The sequence below is a fragment of the Ruditapes philippinarum genome, unplaced genomic scaffold (genome assembly GCF_026571515.1).
Source record: "Ruditapes philippinarum isolate M1 unplaced genomic scaffold, ASM2657151v2 ctg12567_1_1_1_1, whole genome shotgun sequence".
Taxonomy (NCBI): Eukaryota; Metazoa; Mollusca; class Bivalvia; order Venerida; family Veneridae; genus Ruditapes; species Ruditapes philippinarum.
Genome location: NW_026863237.1, coordinates 16,650 through 26,069, shown reverse-complemented (window position 1 = coordinate 26,069; position 9,420 = coordinate 16,650). Strand labels below are relative to the sequence as shown.

General features: G+C 31.3%; 1 long non-coding RNA gene across 1 annotated transcript; it reads left to right on the top strand.

Moving 5' to 3' along the window:
• The first annotated feature begins 703 nt into the window (after positions 1–703).
• LOC132721560 (uncharacterized) lies at positions 704–3,435 on the top strand. Its single transcript, XR_009624476.1, has 3 exons — positions 704–826; positions 1,297–1,388; positions 2,365–3,435. It is a non-coding gene; the product is annotated as an uncharacterized LOC132721560 (long non-coding RNA).
• The last annotated feature ends 5,985 nt before the right edge of the window (positions 3,436–9,420 follow it).

The window sequence follows — 9,420 nt, the reverse complement described above, 5'->3', positions numbered from 1 at the left end:
AAAATAGGGGAGAGCTATAATGTATTCACCCAGGCATCAGCATTGATGTCCACACTTTGGTTAAGTTTTTTTCAATGCAAATTTGGTATCTCCAAAGCTACTGAAGGGAGGTGGGTTAAAAACTCCCACACACTTGTTCTCTGTGATAATCTAACATGATAGGCATTAGGTTCTGTAACTCTGAGTTACAGATTTAGTAGAGTTATGCCCCTTTCCTTCGTTACTTTCAAGAACTGAGAATACTTGTAAAGTGCAATGTCTTATGGACAGCTCTTTTTAAATCAGGATGCTTAATAAATTTTTCTTTGTAAATCATCCATGAGAAGACTTTAAGAAATCTATATATATATTCACAATTCAAGAAAAAATACATTCTATACTCCACTGATAATCTGGCTTTAAAAACTTTGCATTTCTGTTCATCATCATGTCCCAAATCTGTACACAGAGGGAGGTCACTCTATCAAGCATTTTGAGATAAATGCCCCTTTTTCGACTTAAAATTTGCATGAAAGTTTGCGCGTTCCACCTCATATAGTCCATTGACATATGACTTTCAGACTTGCACTTTTTGTTCACAATTCATAATCTCACACTTTGGTTTAATGTTCAGTTTTAAACACTATTTATAATTTTGTGGTGAATGTTAAAGTCATTATGTTTATTGTAGGCAATGGACATATTTTGACGTGTCGGAAGGGTTTTAATTTCATTAGAGGAGGGACTGTCACGTGTGACCTGCCCCGTGATGTGATTGGTGTACAGACAGACATTTTGTTTCCAATCTCCCAACAGAGGGAGCTGGCATCAGCTCTTCAGACAGCAGGTTTGCTTTATACTGGCATAATTTATTTCATACATGTTGCATTGCATTGAGAGGTTATTTTCAAAATGGAAGTTGTTTAAAGGCACATTGAACCTTAGAAATGAAAACATTTTGGTCTTCTTAAGTGTGGTGTTGGTAGTTTTCACTCCAAATCACGGCAGTAAGCCACATTGAATTTACCAGAGCACAGTTCAGTCACCGCATCATTCCTTGGAAGGCTGTCAAGCAGTTTACCAGTACTAGTTGCCTTCATTTTTGCATGGAACTGATTACTTCTGCACAACCGTGTAAATGATTTCATGATCAATCACAACCAAAGTGACTGCACCGTCCGGGAATCGAACCACAGTCCAATGCTCTACCTATTGAGCTTACTGGACCTCTACATGCGCATTTTTAATGCCTTACATTGAAGTGTTACTAATGGAATAAAAGTTTCATCATGTTACTATACTTCTGTTTATATTCAGGTAACAAAGCTGTGACATATTATGAATTAAACTCTGTGTATGGTCATGACACATTTCTGCTGGACTTAAATGGCGTAGGTGCCGGTGTTAAGGTAAATCTTTAAAGCCCACTAAAATTTTGTTGTTAATTTGTAGGCTTTAATTACATTAGGACTTGTGTTGTTGGTGTGTGAGTTATTTTATTTTTATACACCAGTGGCAAATTGTGTTGCATACAAAATTAAGGTCCCTCTGGCCAAGGTCATTTGTTAAAAAAAGTGGCTGAACAATAATTGTCAGAACTGTTCACATAATATGTTTGGTTTTCTATAGCAGTAAAACGTATAAATGCAGTAGAATTACTATACAACAGAATTACTAATAGCTCAGTTATACACGTCACAGAAACTTGAAATTCTATCAAATAACAAATACAATGTATTAACAATAATATCGAAAACATCAAGACGACATGTAACGACTAAGACCCATGTCCCTAGCTGGAAGGTCAAGGTCACACTTATAGTTTGAACCGAGAAGAGTTTAAAGATACACATTCATCTCCGGAGTGTAACTTTGTCATGCATGGAAGGATTTTAAAATAACTTGGCACAAATGTCTACCACATCAAGACAATATGTCGCGGTTAAGGCTCATGTCCGTCTGTCCGTCCGTGTGTCCCCACATACACAACAATCATGTCCAGTCTGTAACTTTGTCATGCATTGAGGGATAACTTGGCACAAATGTCTATCTGATAACAACATTCTGTTGGGTCCAGGAACCATGTCCCTTCTTCAAAGGTCAAGGTCACACTTATATTTTGAAGTTTCACGCTATCACAATTAGAGATTACAGGTACAATAATACAAAGAATAATATTAAGCAATTAGTTACTTTCATTCTCTTTTCTTTTCATAATACCTGCATGCTTAAAAAACCTTTTCGGGGGCATTCGTCACTTGGGTGACAGCTCTTGTTTTAGATATTATCCTTAATACTGGTTATTTGACAGAATTTCAAATTCCAGGGTGCACATAATAAAAACCTTGCTGTATAACTAAATTGTTGTTCTCGTTTTTTTTCCAGGGCTTTATTGAAACAAGGACATCAAAAAATGGCTTGGCATCAATACCAGGTTCTGAGGCAACGATACCAGATTCTGAGAGGAAGTGCTATTAAGACGGCTTCTTACAGCATCACAATATATGCAAAAACGTTGTGAATATAAGTGATTACATTTGTATAAAAAAAAAGATATGCAAATTTTGAACATGTTTATTTAGCCTTTTGAGCACTTGTGTAAAATAAGTATTATTATATAGACATACATGTATTTATTGAAACCCTATGAGCAGTTAATGAGACATTTTTCACATTATATGTACTATACAAAAACTGTTTTGTTTGTATTTACAGATGTATCAGTGCGATGACTCTGTGAATATGTAATATGTAAATGAGTTTTAATTAGTAATAATTACTGAGTGATAATGAAAATATTATAAATGCCAAATGAATGCATTTTAAAAAAATATATATACACTAAGATGTACTGGGTTGGTGATCACACAGAAGATTGTAAAAAGCACTGGTAACCATATGACCATAACTTTTATTATAATACATAAAATATACTGGATTACCCTTCTATAGTATAAATATATCTTTAATACCCTTAACCTGCTGAATTTCCAAAATGGACTTTTCCAATTTCCATTTTGGAACAGTCCATTATCTATTTTAGGTATATCAAGGTGAGAATTTGAAGTTGGCCAGCCAACTGTATAGAGCCTGGTCAGACTGCAGGATGTGCAGGCTGGCCTGGCTCTATACTGGTGGCAAAGGCTAATCACTGTTGCCTTCAGCAGGGTAAAGGTTAAGTGCTTTTTGTGTACTGGTCTGACTACACTGTGATACTGTTTAAGTTACTTTAATTACTAATAGAAAAGATTTATGTATGCTAGTTTAAATGAGGGTCCATCGGTCCTCTCTGGCACTAAGAGTATGCGCCCCTTATAAGAACAGAAACGTTATTTTATGTATATATACACACAGTAGGGCAACAAAAAGACTATGTTTACAATGATATTTATTCTATATTATTTTCATATCAAAAATATAGTTGTATAAATAGCAGCTTCACAAATAACTTTTTTCATATTTGTCAAAAAATCTCATAGATATTTATATATTCATCTTGTTGTACATACTGTCTTGTTTCCTTTTTGTTGTTTTTGTTTTACAATCAATGATTAAAATTTTGTTGTTGTTTTTACCTTACAATGATTCAAGCTTGATATTTTATTTCTATGTTTCCTTTGTAAAATTCAAAGATGAAATGATTTTATTGGAGTAGTCATATAGATTTTGATAATTTACAACTGAAATTATTATTAGATCACACAACCTAAAATGGTAATTTGTGGGGTTTTTTGATGCTCCTCATACATGATTCAATGTTTACATGTTATATGTATATATATAATTTTTGGACTTCTATTTTGTTACTGGAACTTTTTTGTAAAAATGTTTCAGAAAACAACTTTTAGATTCCATTTTGTAACAAGAACAGTTCATTTGACATTAAATTTTGATTTGGCAATGATTGTTATGAATTTAAATGTGTCTTTTTAATATGATCAGAGCAATAATTATTTGTATTTATTAAGTTATAAATATATTTGGGTTATGTAATTTCTCCACTTATTTCTGAATATTATTTGTCAGCATGAACTATTCTTAGCCACAGTGGTTTAAGTACATTGTATATTGTCAACTTTGTAGCAAAACTTTTGGTTGATTCGATGCATTTATGATAATTGTAATAGTTACAAAAAATTTGAAATTTTTTAAATAAGAAATGGAAAAATGTGCAAAAAAATAACACAATAACACTGATTACTTAAATTGTTTTGAGTTAGTGAATACACAAGAATTACTATTCCAAACCTACATTAAATGGTACACAAATCTTGGAAAAAAACACAGTTGTGTCTCTTTGACTATTTTTTTTAAATAGAACTTGTCTATTTATTTGAAAGAGCCTAACTTTGTTATATGAGTAAGAGCACGATCTTTAAAGACTTCACTTACAGTAATTTAAGTCCGTGGTAAGAGTCATGTAAATAGTCAATCTGTTTTAAAACACCAAGATCTTTTCTTTAGATATGTACATGTATGCATATAAGGTGAAGGGAGGGTTTGTGAATTTTCATTTAGTAAAATACTCTAATGGAAATAATATGCAAAATGTCATCAGGTAATTTGTGTACAGTATATTATGTACCAAATAATGAGAGTGTACTTCATGTATATTTTTTTCCTGATCTCTTTAAGATGCATATCTTTTCATAAATTTAATTTTAAAATTTTAACAGCAGTAATATATTGTAATAATAATAAATTATGCAAACATTGTTCATGTTTTCAGATATTAAACTATAATCAAGCTAAGCTCTTTGTTTTTGTTAACCGTAAGCCTGGCGACGGCTGATTCAGAAACAAGACACTTCACCCTACAAACACTTAACCCCTCAAATTGAATCTACCCGTGAGACCAGTGCTTTCAAGAACAGCTGGTATTCTTGATCCGGTCTTCGTTATACCTGATTACCTGTCAAGCGAACAAGTCATTTTATGTTCATGGAAAATGTTGTGGTGGATATACCAACTATTCCCAATTACATTGAAATAAAAGTTTTAACTTTTAATTTAGTTACAAAGAAACTAGTTTTTGTGAAACATATATATTAAAACCTTAATCAATTTGTTTGTGTTGTTGATGGTCTTTTTTTAGCTCACCAGAGCCGACGGCTCAGGGTGAGCTATTAGTATCAAAGGGGTTTGCTCCGTCGTACTCCTTCATGCGTCAACAATCGTCTTCTTCTCTGAAACTACTAAGTAGATTTACTTCAAATTAAGTCTGTAGCATCCTTGTGACAGTCACACTTATATTTTCTCATGTCATTCCAATTGGTCCCTTTTAGGGGTCAGCAGAGCTAAAAATAGAAAAACCTTTAAACATCTTCTTCTATAGAACTAATTGATGGATGATCACCAAACTTTGTCTGTAGCATTCTTGGGTAGTCTTTTATCAAGTTTGCTCATATCAATTTGATTGGCCCCTTTTAGGGGTCTCTAGGGCTAAAAATAGAAAAAACCTTTAAACATCTTCTACAGAACTAATGGATGAATGATCACCAAACTTTGTCAGTAGCATTCTTAGGTAGTCTTTTATCACGTTTGCTCATAATATTTTGATTGGCCCCTTTTAGGGGCCACTAAAATTAAAAATAGATATACGTTTAAACGTCTATAGCTTCAGAACTAATTGATGGATGATCACCAAACTTTGTCTGTAGCATTCTTGGGTAGTCTTTTATCAAGTTTGCTCATATTAATTTGATTAGCCGCTTTTAGGGGCCGCTTAAGCTAAAAATAGATAAACCTTTAAACATCTTCTCCTACAGAACTAATTGATGGATGATCACCGAACTTTGTCGGTAGCATTCTCGGGTAGTGTTTTTTCAAGTTTGCTCATATTAATTTGATTAGCCCCTTTTAAAGGTCACTAAAGCTAAAAATAGAAATACCGTTAAATGTCTATTTCTAGAGATCTAATTGATGGATGATCACCAAACTTTGTCTGTAGCATTCTTGGATAGTCTTTTATCAAGTTTGCTAATATTAATTTGATTAGCCCATTTTAGGGGCTGCTTAAGCTAAAAATAGAAAAACCTTTAAACATCTTCTACTACAGAACTAATTGATGGATGATCACCAAACTTTGTCTGTAGCATTACTGGGTAGTCTTTCATCAAGTTTGCTCATATTAATTTGATAAGCCCCTTTTAGGGGTCTCTAGGGCTAAAAATAGAAAAACCTTTGAAAATCTACTTCAGAACCAATTGATGGATGATCACCAAACTTTGTCTGTAGCATTCTTGGGTATTCTTTTATCAAGTATGCTTATATTAATTTGATTAGCCCCTTTTAGGGGCCACTAAAGCTAGAAATGGGAAAAAAACCTTCGAACATCATTTCCTACTGAAATAATTGATAGATGATCACCAAACTTTGTAGCATTCTTAGGTAGTCTTTTCTCAAGTTTGCTCATATTAATTTGATTAGCCCTGTTTAAGCTAAAGCTTAAATACCCCAGGTTTAAACATATTCTATGCTCAAATTTAATATTAGAATATATTGACATTCCAACACTGAAAAGCATTTGTTTCTGGTGAGCGACTCAGGGCCATCATAGCCCTCTTGTTTAATAATCTTGATACAAAACAATACAACGTTAATCCAATGCAACAAAAGTAAAAATCCGATACAAATGACAAAAAAAACACTTATACGGTACATGTGTTTGTTTCCTGCCTATGACTTAAGTATGTTGAAATATGACCTCACTTGATTATCTACGTGCTATGATACATAATATATAATTACAAGTGCTATATTCATCAAAATGTAAATAGGGCACAGTCTAAAACGCGGACGCCTTAAGCGGACAATATAAACATATAGGGAAAACGCTGACGATATAGACAAAGAGGAAAAAAGCGGACGATATAGATATATAGTGTAAAATGACTGAGCATAGTTAAATTCATATTAAAGGCTAATAATTGGCTTTTATAAAGTAATATATGAAAGACATTAGTTAGAAGCAGTAGTAATTGTAAGGTGTAATTATTATAATAATTAAAAAAGACTTTAGTTTATTTATTTGTTCAAATTCTTACATTTATGTTTTTTATTTGTTCATGTTAATTGAACTTTTAATTAAACAGTACAAAACATGCAACAGTCACGTGTGGAAAACTGAATAAAGGCACAAGAAATAAGTTTGAATATATTTGAACACTTTGCATACGCAATTCGCGGACATGATAAACATATAGGGAAAACGCTGACAATATAGACATAGAGGAAAAAAGCGGACGATATAGATATATAGTGTTACTGTAGATTGACATTCTTTTAAAATATACAATTTACTATGATTTGTAATTTACTTTTGTTTCTATATTGCACATTAATTGACATATTCGCCGAATCTTCTTTTGTGTACATATATAATAATAAATTATGAAATAGTGGGCGAATGAGTATATTTTGGAAAATTAACGTTTACCGGTGAAAATACACGTGTTGCAAATTAACTTAAAGCATTACAATTAAGTGTGATATGTATATAATTAAGTTATATCAATTATCTTTCTTTAATTCATAATATTTTTTAGTTTTATTTATATTTTATCCATTAAGTAAATAAAAAAACTTTCTGCTATAAATACCAATCAACTAATTAAAGTATCCACGTGTCACCTGTGTATTTGACTTAATCACGCACCGACACTTGTATATTTCAAGTAATCATACATCTCACCCTTGTACAATTAATAAAGTGGCTACAGAAAATGCGGACAATATAGACATAGTGAAAAAGCGGACGATATAGATATAGAGGGAAAACGCTGACGAAATAAATGTATAAAACGGGAGAATAGAAAACTGTTATAAATAAAAAAAAAATCTGGCTTCTACCATGTATATAATTAAGTTATATCAATTATCTTTCTTTAATTCATAATATTTTTAGTTTTATTTATATTTTATTCATTAAGTAAATAAAAAAAAACTTTCTGCTATAAATACCAATCAACTAATTAAAGTATCCACGTGTCACCTGTGTATTTGACTTAATCACGCACCGACACTTGTATATTTCAAGTAATCATACATCTCACCCTTGTACAATTAATAAAGTGGCTACAGAAAATGCGGACAATATAGACATATAGTGAAAAAGCGGACGATATACATATAGAGGGAAAACGTTGACGAAATAAATGTATAAAACGGGAGAATAGAAAACTGTTATAAATAAAAAAAAAATATCTGGCTTCTACCATGTATATAGTTAAGTTATATCAATTATCTTTCTTTAATTCATAATATTTTTTAGTTTTATTTATATTTTATTCATTAAGTAAATAAAAAAAACTTTCTGCTATAAATACCAATCAACTAATTAAAGTATCCACGTGTCACCTGTGTATTTGACTTAATCACGCACCGACACTTGTATATTTCAAGTAATCATACATCTCACCCTTGTACAATTAATCAAGTGGCTACAGAAAATGCGGACAATATAGACATATAGTGAAAAAGCGGACGATATAGATATAGAGGGAAAACGCTGACGAAATAAATGTATAAAACGGGAGAATAGAAAACTGTTATGAATAAAAAAAATATCTGGCTTCTACCATGTATATAATTAAGTTATATCAATTATCTTTCTTTAATTCATAATATTTTTTAGTTTTATTTATATTTTATCCATTAAGTAAATAAAAAAAACTTTCTGCTATAAATACCAATCAACTAATTAAAGTATCCACGTGTCACCTGTGTATTTGACTTAATCACGCACCGACACTTGTATATTTCAAGTAATCATACATCTCACCCTTGTACAATTAATAAAGTGGCTACAGAAAATGCGGACAATATAGACATATAGTGAAAAAGCGGACGATATAGATATAGAGGGAAAACGCTGACGAAATAAATGTATAAAACGGGAGAATAGAAAACTGTTATAAATAAAAAAAAATATCTGGCTTCTACCATGTATATAATTAAGTTATATCAATTATCTTTCTTTAATTCATAATATTTTTTAGTTTTATTTATATTTTATTCATTAAGTAAATAAAAAAAACTTTCTGCTATAAATACCAATCAACTAATTAAAGTATCCACGTGTCACCTGTGTATTTGACTTAATCACGCACCGACACTTGTATATTTCAAGTAATCATACATCTCACCCTTGTACAATTAATAAAGTGGCTACAGAAAATGCGGACAATATAGACATATAGTGAAAAAGCGGACGATATAGATATAGAGGGAAAACGCTGACGAAATAAATGTATAAAACGGGAGAATAGAAAACTGTTATAAATAAAAAAAATATCTGGCTTCTACCATGTATATAATTAAGTTATATCAATTATCTTTCTTTAATTCATAATATTTTTAGTTTTATTTATATTTTATTCATTAAGTAAATAAAAAAAAACTTTCTGCTATAAATACCAATCAACTAATTAAAGTATCCAC